The 26,278-nt window shown below is 53.6% G+C and overlaps 1 long non-coding RNA gene across 1 annotated transcript; it reads right to left on the bottom strand.

Annotated features, from left to right (window-relative positions):
- Positions 1 to 6,284: 6,284 nt before the first annotated feature.
- On the bottom strand, positions 6,285 to 10,479 carry LOC139276933 (uncharacterized). The gene is made up of 3 exons (XR_011595996.1): positions 10,411 to 10,479; positions 9,172 to 9,297; positions 6,285 to 7,830 (listed from the first exon to the last, which is right to left on the bottom strand). It is a non-coding gene; the product is annotated as an uncharacterized lncRNA (long non-coding RNA).
- Between the last annotated feature and the right edge of the window lie 15,799 nt (positions 10,480 to 26,278).

The raw sequence follows: 26,278 nt of genomic DNA, 5'->3' as shown, positions 1-26,278 counted from the left end.
AAATGTGAGATATTACATTTTGGTAGGAAGAATAGGGAGGTTACTTGGAGGGTGTGAGTCTAGGTGGGGTAGAGGAACACAGGGATCTCAGAATATAAATACACAAATTTCTAAAAGTTGCAACACAGGTTAGTAAGGACATAAAAAGCAAACCAAGCACTAGGGTTTATTTCGAGAGGTATAGAATTGAAAAGTAGGGAAGTTATGCTAAACCTGTATCAAACCTTGGTTAGACCACACTTGAAGCACTGCGTACAGTTCTGGTCACCATATTATAGAAAGGATATAGAGGCACAGGAGAGGGTGCAGAGAATATTTACAAAGATGATAACAGGTTTCCCCTTGCATTTCTATCAGGAAAGGATGTACAGGCTGGGTCTCTTTACTCTTGAAAAAGGAAGGCTGAGGGGTGACCTAATAGAGGGGTTGGGGTAATATATTAACATGGATAGAGGATTGGCTAACTAACAGAAAACAGAGAGTCAAGATAAATGGGTCATTTTCCGGTTGGCAAAAAGTGACTAGTGGGGTGCCGCAGGGATCGATGCTGGGTCCTTAACTGTTTACAATCTATATTAATGACTTGGATGAAGGGACCGAGTGTAATGTAGCCAAGTTTGCTGATGATACAAAGATGGGTGGGAAAGCAAATTGTGAGGACACAAAAAATCTGCAAAGGGACATAAGACAGGCTAAGTGAGTGGGCAAAAATTTGGCAGATGGATGATAACGTGGGAAAATGTGAGGTTATCCACTTTGGCAGAAAAAATAGAAAAGCAAATTATAATTTAAATAGAGAAAAATTGCAAAGTGCTGCAGTACAGAGACACCTAGGGATCCTTGTGCATGAAACACAAAAGGTTAGTATGCAGGTACAGCAAGTAATCAGGAAGGCAAATGGAATGTTGGCCTTTATTGCAAGGGGGATGGAGTATAAAAGCAGAGGTGTCCTGTTACAACTGTACAGGGTATTGGTGAGGCCACACCTGGAGTACTGCTTACAGTTTTGGTCTCTGTATTTAAGGAAGGATATCCTTGCATTGGAGGCTGCTCAGAGAAGGTTCATTCGGTTGATTCCGGAAATAAGGGGGTTGACTTATGAGGATAGGTTGAGTAGGTTGGGTCAATACATATTGGAGTTCAGAAGAATGAGGGGTGATCTTATTGAAATTATAAGATAATGAGGGGGCTCGACAAGGTGGATGCAGAGGGGATATTTCCACTCCTCGGGGAAACTAAAACTAAGGGACATAGTCGTAGAATAAGGGGCCGCCCATTTAAAACTGAGATGAGAAATTTCTTCTCTCAGAGGGTGGTAAATCTATGGAATTTTCTGCCCCAGAGAGCTGTGGAGGCTGGGTCATTGAATATATTTAAGGCGGAGATAGACAGCTCTTTGAGCAATAAGGGAGTAAAGGATTATGGGAAGCGGGCAGGGAATATAAGAAAAAGGAGCAGGAGTAGGCCATACGGCCACTTGAGCCATTTAATAAGATCATGGCTGATCCAATCATGGACTCAGGTCCACTTCCCTGCCTGCTCCCCATAACGTCTTATCAGTTAAGAAACTGTCTATCTCTGTCTTAAATCCATTCAATGTCCCAGCTTTCACAGCATTCTGAGGCAGTGAATTCCACAGATTTACAACTCTCAGAGAAGAAATTCCTCCTCATCTCAGTTTTAAATGGGCGGCCCCTTATTCTAAGATTATGCCCCCTAGTTCTAGTCTCCCCCATCAGTGGAATCATTCTCTCTGCATGCACCTTGTCAAGCCCCCCTCACAATCTTATACGTGATTCTTCTGAATTTCAATGAGTAGAGACCCAACCTTTCCTCATCCCCGGAATCAACCTAGTGAACCTTCTCTGAATTGCCTCCAAAGCAAGTATATCCTTTCTTAAATATGGAAACCAAAACTGCATGCAGTATTCCAGATGTGGCCTCACCAATATCCTGTATAACTGTAGCAAGACTTCCTTGCTTTTATACGCCATCACCTTTGCAATAAAGGCCAGAATTCCATTAGCCTTCCTGATCACTTGCTGTACCTGCATTCTAACCTTTTGTGTTTCATGTACAAGTACCTCCAAGTCCCGCTGTACTGCAGCACTTTGCAATTTTTCTCCATTTAAATAATAACTTGCTCTTTGATTTTTTTTTCTGCCAAAGTGCATAACCTCACATTTTCCAACATTATACTCCATCTGCCAAATTTTTGCCCACTCACTTCGCCTGTCTATGTCCTTTTGCAGATTTTGTGTGTCCTCCTCACACATTGCTTTTCCTCCCATCTTTGTATCGTCAACAAACTTGGCTATATTACACTCTGTCCCTTCTTCCAAGTCATTAATATAGATTGTATATAGTTGGGGTCCCAGCACTGATCCCTGCGGCACCCCACTAGTTACTGATTGCCAACCCGAGAATTAACCATTTATCCCGACTCTCTGTTTTCTGTTAGTTAGCCAATCCTCTATCCATGTCAATATACTACCCCCAACTCCGTGAACCTTTATCTTATGCAGTAACCTTTCATATGGGACCTTGTCAAATGCCTTCTGGAAGTCCAAATACACCACATCCACTAGTTCCCCTTTATCCACCCTGTTCGTTACATCCTCAAAGAACTCCAGCAAATTTATCAAACATGACTTCCCTTTCATAAAACCATGCTGACTCTGCCTGACTGAATTATGTTTTTCCAAATGTCCTGTTACTGCTTCTTTAATAATAGACTCCAATATTTTCCCAACCACAGATGTTAGGCTAACTGGTCTATAGTTTCCTGCTTTTTGTCTGCCTCCTTCTTTGGGGTTACATTTGCGGTTTTTCAATCTGCTGGGACCTCCCCAGAATCCAGGGAATGTTGGTAAATTATAAACACTGCATCCATGATCCTTGCCACTACTTCTCAAGACCCTTGGATGCAAGCCAGCAGATCCAGGGGATTTATCTGCCTTTAGTCCCATTATCTTACTGATTGTGTTAAGTTCCTCCCCCCCATAGCCTCTTGACTATCCACTGTTGAGATATTGTTAGTGTCCTCTACCGTAAAGACTGATACAAAATATTTGTTCAGAATTTCTGCCATCTCCACGTTCCATATTACTAATTCCCTGGTCTCGTCCTCTAAGGGACCAACATTTACTTTAGCCACTCTTTTCCTTTTTATATACTTATAGAAAGTGGAGCTGAGTCCATGATCAGATCAGCCATGATCTTATTGAATGGCGGAGCAGGCTCGAGGGGCCAAATGGCTCCTATTTCTTATGTTCTTATCCGTAAGACAAAGGTCCTCTATCAACCTGTCCTCACCACACAGTACTGCCCCCCCGATTATCAAGATCCATGATGAGGCCTTGGACAACGTGGACCATTTTCCATACCTCAGGAGCCTACTGTCAACAAGGGCAGACGTCGATGATCAAGTCCAACACCACCTTCAGTGCGCCAGTGCAGCCTTCTGGTCTCCTGAGGAAGACAGTGTTTGAAGATCAGGACCTCAAACCCGGCACCAGCTCATGGTCTACAGAACAGTGGTGATACCTGCCCTCCTATATGCTTCAGAGACATGGACTATGTACAGAAGGCACCTCAAAGCACTGGAGAAGTACCATCCATGCTGCCTCCGCAAGATCCTGCAAATCCATCGGCAGGATAGGCACACCAACGTCAGTGTCTCCGCTCAGGCCAACATCCCCAGCATCGAGGCATTAACCACGCTCGATCAGCTCCGATGGACGGGCCACATCGTCCACATGCCCGATACTAGACTCCCAAAACAAGCACTCTACTTGGAGCTCCATCACGGCAACGAGCCGCAGGTGAGCAGAGGAAACGGTTCAAGGACACCCTCAAAACCTCCTTGAAAAAGTGCAATATCCCCAGAGACACCTGGGAATCCCTGGCCCAAGACAGCCCTAAGTGGAGAAGCATTTGGGAAGACGGCAAACACCTCGAGTCGCTTCGCCGAGAGCAAGCAGAAGCCAAGCATCGACAGTAGAAGGAGCGTACGACAACCCAGGCACCCCACCCACCAATCCCTCCAACCACCGTCTGCCCCACCTGTGACAGAGGCTGTAGGTCCCCCGCATTGGTCTCTACCTGAGAACTCATATTAGTGTGGAAGCAAGTCATCCTCGACTCCGAGGGACTGCCTAAGAAGAGAAAATTGACACCGTGGCAAAGACAGAGCTCCAAAAATTACTTTTTATTTCAGCAAACCCGTTACAAAGCCTGACATTAAACTTCCTGTCGCTCTGATAATTTGGAGTTGAACAGTGGCATTAATGGCGAGGGGTGGAGGGAGGGAGGGAGAGAGGGGGAGGGGGAAAGACAGAGCGAAGGGAGGGAGGGAGGGAGGGAGGGAGGGAGGGAGGGAAGCGAGGGAGGGGAGGGAGAGGGAGGGAGGGGAGGGAGAGGGAGGGGAGGGAGAGGGAGGGAGGGGAGGGAGAGGGAGGGAGGGGAGGGAGAGGGAGGGAGGGGAGGGAGAGGGAGGGAGGGGAGGGAGAGGGAGGGAGGGGAGGGAGAGGGAGGGAGGGGAGGGAGAGGGAGGGAGGGGAGGGAGAGGGAGAGGGAGGGAGGGGAGGGAGAGGGAGGGAGGGGAGGGGAGGGAGAGGGAGGAAGCGAGAGAGAGGGAGGGAGGGAAGCGAGGGAGGCGGAGGGAGGGAAGCGAGGGAGGCGGAGGGAGGGAAGCGAGGAGGGAGGGAGGGAAGCGAGGAGGGAGGGAGGGAAGCGAGGAGGGAGGGAGGGAAGCGAGGAGGGAGGGAGGGAAGCGAGGAGGGAGGGAGGGAAGCGAGGAGGGAGGGAGGGAAGCGAGGAGGGAGGGAAGCGAGGAGGGAGGGAGGGAAGCGAGGAGGGAGGGAGGGAAGCGAGGAGGGAGGGAGGGAAGCGAGGAGGGAGGGAGGGAAGCGAGGAGGGAGGGAAGCGAGGAGGGAGGAAGCGAGGAGGGAGGGAAGCGAGGAGGGAGGGAAGCGAGGAGGGAGGGAGGGAGGGAAGCGAGGAGGGAGGGAGGGAGGGAAGCGAGGAGGGAGGGAGGGAGGGAAGCGAGGAGGGAGGGAGGGAGGGAAGCGAGGAGGGAGGGAGGGAGGGAAGCGAGGAGGGAGGGAGGGAGGGAAGCGAGGAGGGAGGGAGGGAGGGAAGCGAGGAGGGAGGGAGGGAAGCGAGGAGGGAGGGAGGGAAGCGAGGAGGGAGGGAGGGAAGCGAGGAGGGAGGGAGGGAAGCGAGGAGGGAGGGAGGGAAGCGAGGAGGGAGGGAGGGAAGCGAGGAGGGAGGGAGGGAAGCGAGGAGGGAGGGAGGGAAGCGAGGAGGGAGGGAGGGAAGCGAGGAGGGAGGGAGGGAGGGAAGCGAGGAGGGAGGGAGGGAGGGAAGCGAGGAGGGAAGCGAGGAGGGAGGGAGGGAGGGAAGCGAGGAGGGAGGGAGGGAGGGAAGCGAGGAGGGAGGGAGGAAGGGAAGCGAGGAGGGAGGGAGGGAGGGAAGCGAGGAGGGAGGGAGGGAGAGAAGCGAGGAGGGAGGGAGGGAAGCGAGGAGGGAGGGAGGGAGGGAAGCGAGGAGGGAGGGAGGGAGGGAAGCGAGGAGGGAAGCGAGGGAGGGAAGCGAGGAGGGAGGGAGGAAGGGAAGCGAGGAGGGAGGGAGGGAGGGAGGGAAGCGAGGAGGGAGGGAGGGAGGGAGGGAAGCGAGGAGGGAGGGAGGGAGGGAAGTGAGGAGGGAGGGAGGGAGGGAAGCGAGGAGGGAGGGAGGGAGGGAAGCAAGGAGGGAGGGAGGGAGGGAAGCGAGGAGGGAGGGAGGGAGGGAAGCGAGGAGGGATGGAGGGAGGGAAGCGAGGAGGGAGGGAGGGAGGGAAGCGAGGAGGGAGGGAGGGAGGGAAGCGAGGAGGGAGGGAGGGAGGGAAGCGAGGAGGGATGGAGGGAGGGAAGCGAGGAGGGAGGGAGGGAGGGAAGCGAGGAGGGAGGGAGGGAGGGAAGCGAGGAGGGAGGGAGGGAGGGAAGCGAGGAGGGAGGGAGGGAGGGAAGCGAGGAGGGAGGGAGGGAGGGAAGCGAGGAGGGAGGGAGGGAAGCGAGGAGGGAGGGAGGGAAGCGAGGAGGGAGGGAGGGAAGCGAGGAGGGAGGGAGGGAAGCGAGGAGGGAGGGAGGGAAGCGAGGAGGGAGGGAGGGAAGCGAGGAGGGAGGGAGGGAAGCGAGGAGGGAGGGAGGGAAGCGAGGAGGGAGGGAGGGAAGCGAGGAGGGAGGGAGGGAAGGGAAGCGAGGAGGGAGGGAGGGAAGGGAAGCGAGGAGGGAGGGAAGGGAGGAGGGAGGGAGGGAAGGGAGGAGGGAGGGAAGCGAGGAGGGAGGGAGGGAAGGGAAGCGAGGAGGGAGGGAAGGGAGGAGGGAGGGAGGGAAGGGAGGAGGGAGGGAAGGGAGGAGGGAGGGAGGGAAGGGAGGAAAGCGAGGGAGGGAGGGATGCGAGGAGGGAGGGATGCGAGGAGGAAGGAAGGTGGAGAGGAAAGGAGGGGTAGAAAGGGGGAGGAGAGAGAGGGAGGGGAGAAGAGAGAGGGAGGGAGGGGGAGGAGTGAGCGGGAAGGCGGAGTCTGATTATTCGGGGATCATGGGAACAAACACTTGTTTGCACTTGGAGAAAGCAGTGAAAGCAAGTTTTCTTTAAGGCGGTTTGTGGTTATTCTCAGGGGGGTGGGGGGGGGGGTGGTGGAGGGGGCTGTCGCCAGTGAAATGGAAAGGTGAAGTGGCCGTGGGGTGTCCGTGAATTAGTCGCACTGTCGAAACCGAGGCGGATCTGTGGTCCAAGACTCGACAAATCCACCAGCTGTTGGTGAACGTATGAAATAGACGAGGCATCTTTCTAGCATTGCAATACACAGTGCTTCAAATACTGACTTTTAATGTCTCCCTTATTGGCTTCATTCGCATTTTGTTTGCAAGAGAATCAGTCATTTTGTTTAAAATTCAAGTGGAGCATTGCTGGGACACCCACAGTATCGCTCCCCCAGCTCACAGCGAATGGAGGTGGGGATGGAGAGAAGTGCGTGCGACCTGTAGGCAAGTCCCCGAGGTGTCCATCGGCCCATCTCTGTGGTCACCGGCCTGATCGAATATTGCCCCTCCCCGCCCGTCCCTTTAAGGCTCTGCATCATCTCAAAGGCCAGAGGTAACAAGAGAAAGTTCCACGGAGCATGGCACCTCCACTGCATCCCGGCAGACACACTGACTGCTTTCAGTTACAGCTGCCTGACTGCAGAGTGAATCAGTTCATGAGATCCCAGATTGGCTCAACTAAAGATCAGAAAATGCTCCACACACTCAGCCCAAACCATGAACCGGGCATCCCTCTCCCTCGGGGCTCACTGGCCCGCTGTGTATTTTCAAAACTCTTTTTTACTTCTCAACACTTTAAAGCTCGTATAAAATCTGATCACGATACAACCAGTCGATGTAAGCTGCTCCATTTTGCTGTGGTTTGTTGTCTGTTGTGGGTTCAAATCTGGATCACAGCCAGTTACACTGGCTGGATTTACGGATATCAGGGAGGGCAGATTACTCGAGTATTACAGTGTAGGATATTTTCAAGAGAGCAGGGCGCTGTCACTGCTTCAACCTAACTACCGAGCTGAGATTATTGAACTTATTTACTGTGCGATTGTCCGCAGGGCAGCGAGCAGGAGCCGAGCGATTGTTCTTACTCCTTTCACCAGGAAAGTCAGGGAAATGCGGCATCTTTCGGTAAAAATCAAAGGTTTAAGCATTTGGCTGGAGTTCTGAGCGTGGAGCCACGTAGACCTGCCGTGCTTCAGATCTTCTCGGGATCTTCTTTCAGCATCACAGTCCTGTTAAACACCAACTGCAGGGGAAGAATGGAAGAAACATTCACAGGAGGCAACTCAAGGCAGTAATTAATTCGTACAATTCAGCAGAGGCTGGATAAGCAACAATGTGAACACTGGTTTAAACAGCCACCAAGATGCACTGCAGCAACTCGCCAAGGCTTCTTTGGCAGCACCTCCCAAACCCGCAGTCTCTACCACCTAGAAGGACAAGGGCAGCAGGCGCATGGGAACACCATCACCTCCAAGTCACACACCATCCTGACGGAAATATATCGCCGTTCCTTCATCGTCGCTGGATCACGATCCTGGAATTTCCTTCCTAACAGCACTGTGGGAGCACCTTCACCACACGGACTGCAGCGGTTCAAGAAGGCGGTTCACCACCACGTTCTCGAGGACAATTAGGGATGGGCAATAAATGCCGGCTTCGCCAGTGACGCCTACACCCCCAGAATGAATGAAAGGAAACAGACTCAGTGAAGTTGCTGCAGGTTGGTGTGCTGATTCCTGGCATCTTGGCTAACAGAACCCTTCACGGGGAGGTGAGACAGTGCTTGTGGGGAGGTCACACAGGGGTCAACGTTAAACTGGTAATGAAATCACCAGGAAAGGGAAGCCTAGTGTGCCTCCAACAGGCATCCCCCGTCTCACTCCGAGGGGAGTGTGTGAGGGAGAGGTGGGGAACTGAGGGGAGGGGAGTGTGTGAGGGCACTGAGGGGAGGGTGTGCAGGCGAGGAGAGCACTGGTCTCTCACTCCGAGGGGACGGTGTGCGGGCGAGGAGAGTATCAAGGGGAGGAGAGTGTGAGCGGGCGAGGGGGCACTGAGGGGAGGGGAGGGTGTGAGGGCACTGAGGGGAGAGTGTGTGGGCGAGGAGGGCATTGAGGGGAGGGGACTGTGAGCAGGCGAGGGGGGCACCGAGGGGAGGGGAGGGTGTGAGGGCACCGAGGGGAGGGTGTGTGGGCGAGGAGGACACCGAGGGGATGGATGTGAGCGGGTGATGGGTCACCGAGGGGAGGGGAGGGTGTGAGGGCACCGAGGGGAGGGGAGTGTGAGCGAGCGAGGGGGCACTGAGGGGAGAGGAGGGTTGGGGGCACAGAGGGGAGGGTGTGGGGGCACAGAGGGGAGGGGAGGGTGTGAGGGCACCGAGGGGAGGGTGTGAGGGCACCGAGGGGAGGGGAGGGTGTGAGGGCACCGAGGGGAGGGGCGGGGAGGGTGTGTGAGCGAGGGGGCACTATAACAGCACCAGCTTCACTGGGCAGCTCCCTGGCACCACGCACTGTGACATCAGCTTAAACTCTCGCAGTGAGCAGTGGATTGATGGTACGAAGATGGTACGCGATAACTCTGCACCCACCTTCTGACCAGTGCTGTCCGGATCCACGGAGAAATAACCGACACGCTCAAACTGGAACTTGTCAAACGGCTTGACGTTTTGTACGGACACATCCAGCATCGCGTCTCCAATTACTTGCAGCGAGTTCTAGGGAGAGAGATAAATGACCTTCACTTAATATTCATCCCCACAGTGTCAGTGTGGCTCAGTGGGTATCACTTTAGCCTTTGATTCAGAAGGTTGTGGGCTCAAGTCTCACTCCAGAACTTAAGCCCATAATCTGGGCTGTCACTCCCAGAGTCAATATTGAGGGAATGCTGCACTGTCGGAAGGGCAGTGCTGAGGGAGCGCTGCACTGTCGGAAGAGCAGTACTGAGGGAGCGCTGCACTGTTGGAGGGGCAGTACTGAGGGAGTGCTGCACTGTCGGAGGGGCAGTACTGATGGAGTGCTGCACTGTCGGAGGGGCAGTACTGAGGGAGCGCTGCACTGTCGGAGGGGCAGTTCGAGCCTGCTCTGCCATTCAATAAGAATGGCCTACTACTGCTCCTATTTTCTATGTTTCTATCATGGCTGATCTGATCATGGACTCAACTCCACTTCCCTGCCCTCTCCCCATAATCCTTGACTCCCCTATCATTCAAAAATCTGTCTATCTCCACCTTAAATATATTCAATGACCCAGCCTCCACAGCTCTCTGGGGCAGAGAATTCCAAAGATTCAAGACCCTCTGAGGGAAGAAATTTCTCATCTCAGTTTTAAATGCGCGGCCCATTATTATGAAGCTATGCCCCCTAGTTCTAGATTTCCCCACAGAGGGAAACATCCTCTCAGCATCGACCCTGTCAAGCCCCCTCAGAATCTTATATGTTTCAATAAGATCACTTCTCATTCTTTTAAACTCCAATGAGTATAGGCCCAACCTGCTCAACCTTTCTTCATCTCAGGAATCCACCTAGTGAACCTTCTCTGAACTGCTGCCACTGCAAGTATATCCCTGTATCTCCCAGCAACAGTCCAGTGGTGCTGGTAAGGCCTCTCGAACCCTCGGGCCTCTGCACCACAGCTCGATCCAGTTCTGCATCTGCATCCAGTGACAACTGACCTCCACACAGCTCCCATCGCCGGGAGTATGTTCCACAACCCTGTGCCGGGGAGAAACGCTGCTTGGCCCCTGGGCCCTGCTCTGCATCCTGTCTGAACCGCTCCCTGGTTTAATAGAACTGCCTCCATGGCCACGGTTCAGCCGTACAATACTCACTGGGTTAATATCGGTCAGGAACCCTCCAGGAACCTCGTTGGGGTCCTCAGGACATTTATGGAGGAAGCTGGAAAAAAAAGTACAAACATTAGGATCAAGATTTCAACTCCATGCAACAGCCCCTCCCTCTCTTCGAAATAAAGGCTACCCCCTCCTCGCCCTGACACGAGAAATTGTTGGTGGGAAACTAGAAATTGTGGAGGAGCGAAGATTTGTGAGTTGGGCTTTATCTCCCGGAGGGTGGGGGGGATGGGTGGGTGAAAAGGGGGCGCATGCTGGAATACAAAGCGCAGGAAGTGATGCTTCAGGTGGTCAGACCCCCCCCCCCCCAGAGTAACCTTGTTCAGTTCCGAGCACCGCACCTCAGGAAGGCCTTGGAGGGCTGCAGTGCAGAGCTTTTCTTTTAAAAACATTGAATCAACAGTCGACAGTGCAAAAGAGATCATGTTTTTCATACCGACATTGGAGCAAAAAGGGTTAAATTACGAGGACGGGTTGCATCAAGTTGGTTTGTATTCTCAAGTTGAGAAGGTTGAGGGAGGGTAGGTCGAAACTATCTCCTCTGGTGGAGGAATCCGCAAACCGGGGGCAATGTTCCCGTTAATGTGTTTCGGGTGTGGATGCACGGTTACCCAGTGAGCTGGCTGGGCGGGACGCTCACAGCTCCACGTGGCCTCGCTGCTTACACGCAACTTGGAAGGGGGCACAATTTTAAAATTAGAGCCAGGCCGTTCAGGGGTGATGTCAGGAAGTAATTTTTCACACAAAGGGCAGTGGAAATCTGGAACTCTCTCCCCAAAGGCTGTGGATGTGGATGCTGGTGGTGAATTAGAATTTTCCCAGGTATAACTCACACTCTTTCTCTTTCTCTCTCTCTTCCCCCCCTCCCGCCTCCCCCTCCTCCCTACCACCAGGTATAACTCACACTCTTTCTCTTTCTCTCTCTCTTCCCCCCCTCCCGCCTCCCCCTCCTCCCCACCACCAGGTATAACTCACACTCTTTCTCTTTCTCTCTCTCTTCCCCCCCTCCCGCCTCCCCCTCCTCCCCACCACCAGGTATAACTCACACTCTTTCTCTTTCTCTCTCTCTTCCCCCCCCTCCCGCCTCCACCCACTCCCCACCACCAGGTATAACTCACTCTCTCTCTCTCTCTCCCGGGTATAACTCACTCATTCACTCTCCCGGGTATAACACTCTCTCTCTCTCTCTTTCTCTCTCCCGGTATATCTCTCTCTCTCTCTACCTCCCGGGTATAACTCTCTCTCTCTCTCTCCCTCCCAGGTATAACTCACTCTCTCTCTCTCCCCCGGGTATCACTCACACTCTCTCTCTCTCTCTCTCCAGGTATAACTCATTCTCTCTCCCGGATATCACTCACTCTCTCTCTCTCCTCTATCACTCACTCACTCTCTCCCGGGTATCACTCACTCACTCTCTCCCGGGTATCACTCACTCACTCTCTCCCGGGTATCACTCACTCACTCTCTCCCGGGTATCACTCACTCACTCTCTCCCGGGTATCACTCACTCACTCTCTCCCGGGTATCACTCACTCACTCTCTCCCGGGTATCACTCACTCACTCTCTCCCGAGTATCACTCACTCACTCTCTCCCGGGTATCACTCACTCACTCTCTCCCAGGTATCACTCACTCACTCTCTCCCGGGTAACACTCACTCACTCTCTCCCGGGTAACACTCACTCACTCTCTCCCGGGTAACACTCACTCACTCACACTCTCCCGGGTAACACTCACTCACTCACTCTCTCCCGGATAACACTCACTCACTCTCTCCCGGGTACCACTCACTCACTCCCGGGTATCACTCACTCACTCTCTCCCGGGTAACACTCACTCACTCTCTCCCAGGTACCACTCACTCACTCCCGGGTACCACTCACTCACTCCCGGGTATCACTCACTCACTCTCTCCCGGGTAACACTCACTCACTCACTCCCGGGTATCATTCACTCACTCACTCACTCCCAGGTATCATTCACTCTCTCTCTCCTCTATCACTCACTCACTCCCGGGTATCACTCACTCACTCTCTCCCAGGTATCACTCACTCACTCTCTCCCGGGTAACACTCACTCACTCTCTCCCGGGTAACACTCACTCACTCTCTCCCGGGTAACACTCACTCACTCACACTCTCCCGGGTAACACTCACTCACTCACTCTCTCCCGGATAACACTCACTCACTCTCTCCCGGGTACCACTCACTCACTCCCGGGTATCACTCACTCACTCTCTCCCGGGTAACACTCACTCACTCTCTCCCAGGTACCACTCACTCACTCCCGGGTACCACTCACTCACTCCCGGGTATCACTCACTCACTCTCTCCCGGGTAACACTCACTCACTCACTCCCGGGTATCATTCACTCACTCACTCACTCCCAGGTATCATTCACTCTCTCTCTCCTCTATCACTCACTCACTCCCGGGTATCACTCACTCACTCTCCCGGGTATCACTCACTCCCGGGTATCACTCACTCACTCTCTCCTGGGTATCACTCACTCACTCCCAGGTATCACTCACTCACTCTCTCCCGGGTATCACTCACTCACTCTCTCCCGGGTAACACTCACTCACTCTCTCCCGGGTAACACTCACTCACTCTCTCCTGGGTATCCCTGGGTATCATTCACTCACTCACTCCCGGGTATCATTCACTCACTCACTCCCGGGTATCACTCACTCTCTCTCGCTCCTCTATCACTCACTCACTCTCCCGGGTATTACTCACTCTCTCTCCCGGATATCACTCACTCACTCTCTCCCGGTTATCACCCACTCACTCACTCCCGGGTATCACTCACTCACTCTCTCTCCTCTATCACTAACTCACTCCCGGGTATCACTCACTCACTCACTCTCCCGGGTATCACTCACTCTCTCCCGGGTATCACTCACTCACTCTCACTCCCGGGTATCACTCACTCACTCTCTCTCCCGGGTATCACTCACTCACTCTCTCTCCCGGGTATCACTCACTCACTCTCTCTCCCGGGTATCACTCACTCACTCTCTCTCCCGGGTATCACTCACTCACTCTCTCTCCCGGGTATCACTCACTCACTCACTCTCTCTCCCGGGTATCACTCACTCACTCTCTCTCCCGGGTATCACTCACTCACTCTCTCTCCCGGGTATCACTCACTCACTCTCGCTCTCTCTCTCCCGGGTATAACTCACTCTTTCTCTCCCGGGTATAACTCTCTCTCCCTCTCTCCCGGGTATAACTCACTCTCTCTCTCTCCCGGGTATAACTCACTCTCTCTCTCTCTCTCCCGGGTATCACTCACTCACTCTCTCTCGCTCTCTCCCGGGTATCACTCACTCACTCCTGGGTATCACTCATTCTCTCTCCTGGGTATCACTCACACTCTCTCTCACTCTCTCCCGGGTATCACTCACTCACTCACTCTCCCGGGTATCACTCACTCACTCTCCCGGATATCACTCACTCTCTCGGGTATCACTCACTCTCTCTCACTCTCACGGGTATCACTCACTCTCTCTCACTCTCACTCTCCTGGGTATCACTCACTCTCTCTCACTCCCGGTTATCACTCACTCTCTCTCACTCCCAGGTATCACTCACTCACTCTCTCTCCCGGGTATCACTCACTCACTCTCTCTCCCGGGTATCACTCACTCACTCTCTCTCCCGGGTATCACTCACTCACTCTCTCTCCCGGGTATCACTCACTCACTCTCTCTCCCGGGTATCACTCACTCACTCTCTCTCCCGGGTATCACTCACTCACTCTCTCTCCCGGGTATCACTCACTCACTCTCTCTCCCGGGTATCACTCACTCACTCTCTCTCCCGGGTATCACTCACTCACTCTCTCTCCCGGGTATCACTCACTCACTCTCTCTCCCGGGTATCACTCACTCACTCACTCTCTCTCCCGGGTATCACTCACTCACTCTCTCTCCCGGGTATCACTCACTCACTCTCTCTCCCGGGTATCACTCACTCACTCTCTCTCCCGGGTATCACTCACTCACTCTCTCTCCCGGGTATCACTCACTCACTCTCTCTCTCTCCCGGGTATAACTCACTCTCTCTCTCTCTCTCCCGGGTATAACTCTCTCTCTCTCCCGGGTATAACTCTCTCTCTCTCCCGGGTAGAACTCTCTCTCTCTCTCTCCCGGGTATAACTCACTCTCTCTCTCTCCCGGGTATAACTCACTCACTCTCTCACGCGGGTATCTATCACTCTCTCTCGCTCTCTCCCGGGTATCACTCACTCACTCTCTCTCCTGGGTATCACTCACCCTCTCTCAGGTATCACTCACCCTCTCTCGGGTATCACTCACCCTCTCTCTCACTCTCGCCCGGGTATCACTCACTCACCCTCCCGGGTATCACTCACTCACTCTCCCGGATATCACTCACTCTCTCGGGTATCACTCACTCTCTCGGGTATCACTCACTCTCTCTCACTCTCACTCTCTCGGGTATCACTCACTCTCTCTCACTCTCACTCTCCCGGGTATCACTCACTCTCTCTCACTCCCGGTTATCACTCACTCTCTCTCAATCCCAGGTATCACTCACTCACTCTCTCTCCCGGGTATCACTCACTCACTCTCTCTCCCGGGTATCACTCACTCACTCTCACTCTCCCGTGTATCACTCACTCACTCTCACTCTCCCGTGTATCACTCACTCACTCTGTCTCCCGGGTATCACACACTCACTCTCTCTCCCGGGTATCACTCACTCACTCTCTCTCCCGGGTATCACTCACTCACTCTCTCTCCCGGGTATCACTCACTCACTCTCTCTCCCGGATATCACTCACTCACTCTCTCTCCCGGGTATCACTCACTCACTCTCACTCTCCCGTGTATCACTCACGCACTCTCTCTCCCGGGTATCACTCACTCACTCTCTCTCCCGGGTATCACTCACTCACTCTCTCTCCCGGGTATCACTCACTCACTCTCTCTCCCGGGTATCACTCACTCACTCTCTCTCCCGGGTATCACTCACTCACTCTCTCTCCCGGGTATCACTCACTCACTCTCTCTCCCGGGTATCACTCACTCACTCTCTCCCCCGGGTATCACTCACCCTCATTCTCACTATCTCCCGGGTATCACTCACTCTCTCTCTCACTCTCCCGGGTATCACTCACTCTCTCTCACTCCCGGGTATCACTCACTCTTTCTCCCGGGTATCACTCACTCACTCACTCTCTCTCCCGGGTATCACTCACTCACTCACTCTCCCGGGTATCACTCACTCACTCTCTCTCCCGGGTATCACTCACTCACTCTCTCTCACTCCCGGGTATCACTCACTCACTCTCTCTCACTCCCGGGTATCACTCACTCACTCTCTCTCCCGGGTATCACTCACTCACTCACTCTCCCGGGTATCACTCACTCACTCTCTCTCCCGGGTATCACTCACTCACTCTCTCTCCCGGGTATCACTCACTCACTCTCTCTCCCGGGTATCACTCACTCACTCTCTCTCCCGGGTATCACTCACTCACTCTCTCTCCCAGGTATCACTCACTCACTTTCTCTCCCGGGTATCAGTCACTCACTCTCTCTCTCTCCCGGGTATAACTCACTCTCTCTCTCTCTCTCTCTCTCTCCCAGGTATAACTCTCTCTCTCTCCCGGGTATAACTCTCTCTCTCTCTCTCCCGGGTATAACTCTCTCTCTCTCCCGGGTATAACTCTCTCTCTCTCCCGGGTATCACTCACTCACTCTCTCTCCCGGGTATCACTCACTCACTCTCTCTCCCAGGTATCACTCACTCACTCACTCTCCCGGGTATCACTCACTCACTCTCTTTCCCGGGTATCACTCACTCACTCTCTCTCCCGGGTATCACTCACTCACTCTCTCTCCCAGGTATCACTCACTCACTTTCTCTCCCGGGTATCTATCATTCTCTCTCGCTCCCTCCCGGGTATCACTCACTCACTCTCACTCCTGGGTATCACTCACTCTCTCTCCTGGGTATCACTCACTCTCTCTCCTGGGTATCACTCACTCTCTCTCACTCTCTCCCGGGTATCACTCACTCACTCTCTCTCCCGGGTATCACTCACCCTCTCTCGGGTATCACTCACCCTCTCTCTCACTCTCTCCCGGGTATCACTCACTCACTCTCCCGGATATCACTCACTCTCTCGGGTATCACTCACTCTCTCTCACTCTCACTCTCCCAGGTTTCACTCACTCACTCTCTCTCCCGGGTATCACTCACTCACTCTCTCTCCCGGGTATCACTCACTCACACTCTCCCGTGTATCACTCACTCACTCTGTCTCCCAGGTATCACACACTCACTCTCTCTCCCGGGTATCACTCACTCACTCTCTCTCCCAGGTATCACTCACTCACTCTCTCTCCCGGGTATCACTCACTCACTCTCACTCTCCCGTGTATCACTCACTCACTCTCTCTCTCCCGGGTATCACTCACTCACTCTCTCTCTCTCCCGGGTATCACTCACTCACTCTCTCTCCCGGGTATCACTCACTCACTCTCACTCTCACTCTCCTGTGCATCACTCACTCACTCTCTCTCCCGGGTATCACACACTTACTCTCTCACCCAAGTATCAACCAATCACTCTCTCTCCCGGGTATCACTCACTCTCTCTCTCTCACTCTCCCAGTTATCACTCACTCTCTCTCACTCTCCCGGGTATCACTCACTCCCTCTCACTCTCCCGGGTATCACTCACTCTCTCTCACTCCCGGGTATCACTCACTCTTTCTCCCGGGTATCACTCACTCACTCTCTCTCCCGGGTATCACTCACTCACTCACTCTCCCGGGTATCACTCACTCACTCTCTCTCCCGGGTATCACTCACTCACTCTCTCTCTTTCCCGGATATCACTCACTCACTTTCTCTCCCGAGTATCACTCACTCACTCTCTCTCTCTCCCGGGTATAACTCACTCTCTCATTCTCCCGGGTATCACTCACTCCCTCTCACTCTCACTCTCCGGGGTATCACTCACTCTCTCACTCTCCCGGGTATCACTCACTCACTCTCTCTCCCGGGTATCACTCACTCACTCTCTCTCACTCCCGGGTATCACTCACTCACTCTCTCTCACTCCCGGGTATCACTCACTCACTCTCTCTCCCGGGTATCACTCACTCACTCACTCTCCCGGGTATCACTCACTCACTCTCTCTCCCGGGTATCACTCACTCACTCTCGCTCCCGGGTATCACTCACTCACTCTCTCTCCCGGGTATCACTCACTCACTCTCTCTCCCAGGTATCACTCACTCACTTTCTCTCCCGGGTATCAGTCACTCTCTCTCTCTCTCTCCCGGGTATAACTCTCTCTCTCTCCCGGGTATAACTCTCTCTCTCTCCCGGGTATAACTCTCTCTCTCTCTCTCGTATAACTCTCTCTCTCTCTCTCCCGGGTATAACTCTCTCTCTCTCCCGGGTATCACTCACTCACTCTCTCTCCCGGGTATCACTCACTCACTCTCTCTCCCGGGTATCACTCACTCACTCTCTCTCCCAGGTATGACTCACTCACTCACTCACTCTCCCGGGTATCACTCACTCACTCTCTTTCCCGGGTATCACTCACTTACTCTCTCTCCCGGGTATCACTCACTCACTCTCTCTCCCAGGTATCACTCACTCACTTTCTCTCCCGGGTATCTATCATTCTCTCTCGCTCTCTCCCGGGTATCACTCACTCACTCTCACTCCTGGGTATCACTCACTCACTCTCACTCCTGGGTATCACTCACTCTCTCTCACTCTCTCCCGGGTATCACTCACTCACTCTCTCTCCCGGGTATCACTCACCCTCTCTCGGGTATCACTCACCCTCTCTCTCACTCTCTCCCGGGTATCACTCACTCACTCTCCCGGATATCACTCACTCTCTCGGGTATCACTCACTCTCTCTCACTCTCACTCTCCCAGGTATCACTCACTCACTCTCTCTCCCGGGTATCACTCACTCACTCTCTCTCCCGGGTATCACTCACTCACTCTCTCTCCCGGGTATCACTCACTCACTCTGTCTCCCAGGTATCACACACTCACTCTCTCTCCCGGGTATCACTCACTCACTCTCTCTCCCAGGTATCACTCACTCACTCTCTCTCCCGGGTATCACTCACTCACTCTCACTCTCCCGTGTATCACTCACTCACTCTCTCTCTCCCGGGTATCACTCACTCACTCTCTCTCCCGGGTATCACTCATTCACTCTCTCTCCCGGGTATCACTCACTCACTCTCACTCTCACTCTCCTGTGCATCACTCACTCACTCTCTCTCCCGGTATCACACACTTACTCTCTCTCCCAAGTATCACCCACTCACTCTCTCTCCCGGGTATCACTCACTCACTCTCTCCCCCGGGTATCACTCACCCTCATTCTCACTCTCTCTCGGTTATCACTCACTCTCTCTCACTCTCCCGGGTATCACTCACTCCCTCTCACTCTCCCGGGTATCACTCACTCTCTCTCACTCCCGGGTATCACTCACTCTTTCTCCCGGGTATCACTCACTCACTCTCTCTCCCGGTTATCACTCACTCACTCACTCTCCCGGGTATCACTCACTCACTCTCTCTCCCGGGTATCACTCACTCACTCTCTCTCTTTCCCGGATATCACTCACTCACTCTCTCTCCCGGGTATCACTCACTCACTTTCTCTCCCGAGTATCACTCACTCACTCTCTCTCTCTCCCGGGTATAACTCACTCTCTCACTCTCCCGGGTATCACTCACTCCCTCTCACTCTCACGGGTATCACTCACTCTCTCTCACTCTCACTGGTATCACTCACTCTCTCACTCCCGGGTATCACTCACTCTTTCTCCCGGGTTTGAATCACTCACACTCTCTCTCCCGGGTATGACTCACTCACTAACTCACTCTCCCGGGTATCACTCACTCACTCTCTCTCCCGGGTATCACTCACTCACTCTCTTTCCCGGGTATCACTCACTCACTCTCTTTCCCGGGTATCACTCACTCACTCTCTCTCCCGGGTATCACTCACTCACTCTCTCTCCCGGGTATCACTCACTCACTCTCTTTCCCGGGTATCACTCACTCACTCTCTCTCCCGGATATCACGCACTCACGCTCTCCCGGGTATCACTCACTCACCCTCTCTCTCACTCTCTCCCGGGTATCACTCACCCTCTCTCTCACTCTCTCCCGGGTATCACTCACTCTCTCTCTCACTCTCCCGGGTATCACTCACACTCTCTCTCTCTCTCTCTCCCCCGGGTATCACTCACTCACTCTCTCTCCCGGGTATCACACAATCACTCTCTCTCCCGGGTATCACTCACTCTCTCTCACTCTCCGGGGTATCACTCACTCTCACTGGTATCACTCACTCTCTCTCACTCTCCCGGGTATCACTCACTCCCTCTCACTCTCACGGGTATCACTCACTCTCTCACTCCTGGGTATCACTCACTCTTTCTCCCGGGTATCACTCACTCACTCTCTCTCCCGGGTATCACTCACACACTCTCTCTCCCGGGTATCACTCACTCACTCTCTCTCCCGGGTATCACTCACTCACTCTCTCTCCCGGGTATCACTCACTCACTCTCTTTCCCGGGTATCACTCACTCACTCTCTCTCCCGGGTATCACTCACTCACTCTCTCTCCCGGGTATCACTCACTCACTCTCTTTCCCGGGTATCACTCACTCACTCTCTCTCCCGGGTATCACTCACTCACTCTCTCTCCCAGGTATCACTCACTCACTCTCTCTCCCGGGTATCACTCTCTCTCGCTCTCTCCCGGGTATCACTCACTCACTCTCTCTCCCGGGTATCACTCACTCACTCTCTCTCCTGGGTATCACTCACTCTCTCTCCTGGGTATCACTCACTCTCTCTCCTGGGTATCACTCACTCTCTCTCACTCTCTCCCGGGTATCACTCACTCACTCTCTCTCCCGGGTATCACTCACCCTCTCTCGGGTATCACTCACCCTCTCTCTCACTCTCTCCCGGGTATCACTCACTCACTCTCCCGGATATCACTCACTCTCTCGGGTATCACTCACTCTCTCTCACTCTCACTCTCCCAGGTATCACTCACTCACTCTCTCTCCCGGGTATCAATCACTCACTCTCTCTCCCGGGTATCACTCACTCACTCTCTCTCCCGGGTATCACTCACTCACTCTCTCTCCCGGGTATCACTCACTCACTCTCACTCTCCCGTGTATCACTCACTCACTCTCTCTCCTGGGTATCACTCACTCACTCTCTCTCCCGGGTATCACTCACTCACTCTCTCTCCCGGGTATCACTCACTCACTCTCACTCTCACTCTCCCGTGTATCACTCACTCTCTCTCTCTCCCGGGTATCACACACTTACTCTCTCTCCCAAGTATCACCCACTCACTCTCTCTCCCGGGTATCACTCACTCACTCTCTCCCCCGGGTATCACTCACCCTCATTCTCACTCTCTCCCGGGTATCACTCACTCTCTCTCTCTCACTCTCCCGGTTAGCACTCACTCTCTCTCACTCTCCCGGGTATCACTCACTCCCTCTCACTCTCACTCTCCCGGGTATCACTCACTCTTTCTCCCGGGTATCACACACTCACTCTCTCTCCCGGGTATCACTCACTCACTCACTCTCCCGGGTATCACTCACTCACTCACTCTCCCGGGTATCACTCACTCACTCTCTCTCTTTCCCGGATATCACTCACTCACTCTCTCTCCCGGGTATCACTCACTCACTTTCTCTCCCGAGTATCACTCACTCACTCTCTCTCTCTCTCCCGGGTATAACTCACTCTCTCACTCTCCCGGGTATCACTCACTCCCTCTCACTCTCACTCTCCGGGGTATCACTCACTCTCTCTCACTCTCACTGGTATCACTCACTCTTTCTCCCGGGTATCACTCACTCACTCTCTCTCTCTCTCCCGGGTATGACTCACTCACTAACTCACTCTCCCGGGTATCACTCACTCACTCTCTCTCCCGGGTATCACTCACTCACTCTCTCTCCCGGGTATCACTCACTCACTCTCTCTCTCTCCCGGGTATCACTCACTCAATCTCTCTCCCGGGTATCACTAACTCACTCTCTTTCCCGGGTATCACTCACTCACTCTCTCTCCCGGGTATCACTCACTCACTCTCTCTCCCGGGTATCACTCACTCACTCTCTCTCCCGGTTATCACTCACTCACTCTCTCTCCCGGGTATCACTCACTCACTCTCTCTCTCTCTCCCGGGTATAACTCACTCTCTCTCTCTCTCCCGGGTGTAACTCTCTCTCTCTCCCGGGTATAACTCTCTCTCTCTCCCGGGTATAACTCTCTCTCTCTCTCTCCCGGGTATAACTCTCTCTCTCTCTCTCCCGGGTATCACTCACTCACTCTCGCGGGTATCTATCACTCTCTCTCGCTCTCTCCCGGGTATCACTCACTCACTCTCACTCCTGGGTATCACTCACTCTCTCTCCTGGGTATCACTCACTCTCTCTCACTCTCTCCCGGGTATCACTCACTCACTCTCTCTCCCGGGTATCACTCACCCTCTCTCGGGTATCACTCACCCTCTCTCTCACTCTCTCCCGGGTATCACTCACTCACTCACCCGGGTATCACTCACTCACTCTCCCGGGTATCACTCACTCACTCTCCCGGGTATCACTCACTCTCTCGGGTATCACTCACTCTCTCTCACTCTCACTCTCCCGGGTATCACTCACTCTCTCTCACTCTCCCGGGTATCAATCACTCTCTCTCACTCCCGGTTATCACTCACTCTCTCTCACTCCCAGGTATCACTCACTCACTCTCTCTCCCAGGTATCACTCACTCACTCTCTCTCCCGGGTATCACTCACTCACTCTCTCTCCCGGGTATCACTCACTCACTCTCTCTCCCGGGTATCACTCACTCACTCTCACTCTCCCGTGTATCACTCACTCACTCTCTCTCCCGGGTATCACTCACTCACTCTCTCTCCCGGGTATCACTCACTCACTCTCACTCTCACTCTCCTGTGTATCACTCACTCAATCTCTCTCCCGGGTATCACACACTTACTCTCTCTCCCAAGTATCACCCACTCACTCTATCCCCCGGGTATCACTCACCCTCATTCTCACTCTCTCCCGGGTATCACTCACTCTCTCTCACTCTCCCGGGTATCACTCACTCCCTCTCACTCTCACTCTCCCGGGTATCACTCACTCTCTCTCACTCCCGGGTATCACTCACTCTTTCTCCCGGGTATCACTCACTCACTCTCTCTCCCGGGTATCACTCACTCACTCTCTCTCTCTCTCTCCCGGGTATCACTCACTCACTCTCTCTCCCGGGTATCACTCACTCACTTTCTCTCCCGAGTATCACACACTCACTCTCTCTCTCTCCCGGGTATAACTCACTCTCTCACTCTCCCGGGTATCACTCACTCACTCTCTCTCCCGGGTATCACTCACTCACTCTCTCTCCCGGGTATCACTCACTCTCTCTCCTGGGTATCACTCACTCTCTCTCCTGGGTATCACTCACTCTCTCTCACTCTCTCCCGGGTATCACTCACTCACTCTCTCTCCCGGGTATCACTCACCCTCTCTCGGGTATCACTCACCCTCTCTCTCACTCTCTCCCGGGTATCACTCACTCAATCTCCCGGTTTTCACTCACTCTCTCGGGTATCACTCACTCTCTTTCACTCTCACTCTCCCAGGTATCACTCACTCACTCTCTCTCCCGGGTATCACTCACTCACTCTCTCTCCCGGGTATCACTCACTCACACTCTCCCGTGTATCACTCACTCACTCTCTCTCCCAGGTATCACACACTCACTCTCTCTCCCGGGTATCACTCACTCACTCTCTCTCCCGGGTATCACTCACTCACTCTCTCTCCCGGGTATCACTCTCTCACTCTCACTCTCCCGTGTATCACTCACTCACTCTCACTCTCCTGTGTATCACTCACTCACTCTCTCTCCCGGGTATCACACACTTACTCTCTCTCCCGGATATCACCCACTCACTCTCTCTCCCGGGTATCACTCACCCTCATTCTCACTCTCTCCCGGGTATCACTCACTCTCTCTCTCTCACTCTTCCGGTTATCACTCACTCTCTCTCACTCTCCCGGGTATCACTCACTCCCTCTCACTCTCACTCTCACTCTCCCGGGTATCACTCACTTTCTCTCACTCCCGGGTATCACTCACTCTTTCTCCCGGGTATCACTCACTCACTCTCTCTCCCGGGTATCACTCACTCACTCACTCTCCCGGGTATCACTCACTCACTCTCTCTCCCGGGTATCACTCACTCACTCTCTCTCTTTCCCGGATATCACTCACTCACTCTCTCTCCCGGGTATCACTCACTCACTTTCTCTCCCGAGTATCACTCACTCACTCTCTCTCTCTCCCGGGTATAACTCACTCTCTCACTCTCCCGGGTATCACTCACTCCCTCTCACTCTCACTCTCCGGGGTATCACTCACTCTCTCTCACTCTCACTGGTATCACTCACTCTCTCACTCCCGGGTATCACTCACTCTTTCTCCCGGGTATCACTCACTCACTCTCTCTCCCGGGTATGACTCACTCACTAACTCACTCTCCCGGGTATCACTCACTCACTCTCTCTCCCGGGTATCACTCACTCACTCTCTTTCCCGGGTATCACTCACTCACTCTCTCTCCCGGGTATCACTCTCTCACTCTCTCCCGGGTATCACTCACTCAATCTCCCGGTTTTCACTCACTCTCTCGGGTATCACTCACTCTCTTTCACTCTCACTCTCCCAGGTATCACTCACTCACTCTCTCTCCCGGGTATCACTCACTCACTCTCTCTCCCGGGTATCACTCACTCACACTCTCCCGTGTATCACTCACTCACTCTCTCTCCCAGGTATCACACACTCACTCTCTCTCCCGGGTATCACTCACTCACTCTCTCTCCCGGGTATCACTCACTCACTCTCTCTCCCGGGTATCACTCTCTCACTCTCACTCTCCCGTGTATCACTCACTCACTCTCACTCTCCTGTGTATCACTCACTCACTCTCTCTCCCGGGTATCACACACTTACTCTCTCTCCCGGATATCACCCACTCACTCTCTCTCCCGGGTATCACTCACCCTCATTCTCACTCTCTCCCGGGTATCACTCACTCTCTCTCTCTCACTCTTCCGGTTATCACTCACTCTCTCTCACTCTCCCGGGTATCACTCACTCCCTCTCACTCTCACTCTCACTCTCCCGGGTATCACTCACTTTCTCTCACTCCCGGGTATCACTCACTCTTTCTCCCGGGTATCACTCACTCACTCTCTCTCCCGGGTATCACTCACTCACTCACTCTCCCGGGTATCACTCACTCACTCTCTCTCCCGGGTATCACTCACTCACTCTCTCTCTTTCCCGGATATCACTCACTCACTCTCTCTCCCGGGTATCACTCACTCACTTTCTCTCCCGAGTATCACTCACTCACTCTCTCTCTCTCCCGGGTATAACTCACTCTCTCACTCTCCCGGGTATCACTCACTCCCTCTCACTCTCACTCTCCGGGGTATCACTCACTCTCTCTCACTCTCACTGGTATCACTCACTCTCTCACTCCCGGGTATCACTCACTCTTTCTCCCGGGTATCACTCACTCACTCTCTCTCCCGGGTATCACTCACTCACTCTCTTTCCCGGGTATCACTCACTCACTCTCTCTCCCGGGTATCACTCACTCACTCTCTCTCCCGGGTATCACTCACTCACTCTCCCGGGTATAACTCTCTCTCTCTCTCTCCCGGGTATCACTCACTCACTCTCTCTCTCTCCCGGGTATCACTCACTCACTCTCTCTCGCATGTATCTATCACTCTCTCTCGCTCTCTCCCGGGTATCACTCACTCACTCTCACTCCTGGGTATCACTCACTCTCTCGCCTGGGTATCACTCACTCTCTCTCACTCTCTCCCGCGTATCACTCACTCACTCTCTCTCTCTCCCGGGTATCACTCACCCTCTCTCGGGTATCACTCACCCTCTCTCTCACTCTCTCCCGGGTATCACTCACTCACTCACTCTCCCGGGTATCACTCACTCACTCTCCCGGGTATCACTCACTCACTCTCCCGGGTATCACTCACTCTCTCGGGTATCACTCACTCTCTCGGGTATCACTCACTCTCTCTCACTCTCCCGGGTATCAATCACTCTCTCTCACTCCCGGTTATCACTCACTCTCTCTCACTCCCAGGTATCACTCACTCACTCTCTCTCCCGGGTATCACTCACTCACTCTCTCTCCCGGGTATCACTCACTCACTCTCACTCTCCCGTATATCACTCACTCACTCTGTCTCCCAGGTATCACACACTCACTCTCTCTCCCGGGTATCACTCACTCACTCTCTCTCCCGGGTATCACTCACTCACTCTCTCTCCCGGATATCACTCACTCACTCTCACTCTCCCGTGTATCACTCACTCACTCTCTCTCCCGGGTATCACTCACTCACTATCTCTCCCGGGTATCACTCACTCACTCTCACTCTCCTGTGTATCACTCACTCACTCTCTCTCCCGGGTATCACACACTTACTCTCTCTCCCGGGTATCACACACTTACTCTCTCTCCCAAGTATCACCCACTCACTCTCTCCCCCGGGTATCACTCACCCTCATTCTCACTCTCACTGGTATCACTCACTCTCTCACTCCCGGGTATCACTCATTCACTCTCTCTCCCGGGTATCACTCACTCACTCTCTCTCCCGGGTATCACTCACTCACTCTCTTTCCCGGGTATCACTCACTCACTCTCTCTCCCGGGTAT

Source organism: Pristiophorus japonicus, chromosome 12, assembly GCF_044704955.1.
Source record: "Pristiophorus japonicus isolate sPriJap1 chromosome 12, sPriJap1.hap1, whole genome shotgun sequence".
Taxonomy (NCBI): domain Eukaryota; kingdom Metazoa; phylum Chordata; class Chondrichthyes; family Pristiophoridae; genus Pristiophorus; species Pristiophorus japonicus.
The sequence above is the reverse complement of the archived record's forward strand: the minus strand, read 5'-3'. Positions and strand labels throughout refer to the sequence as shown.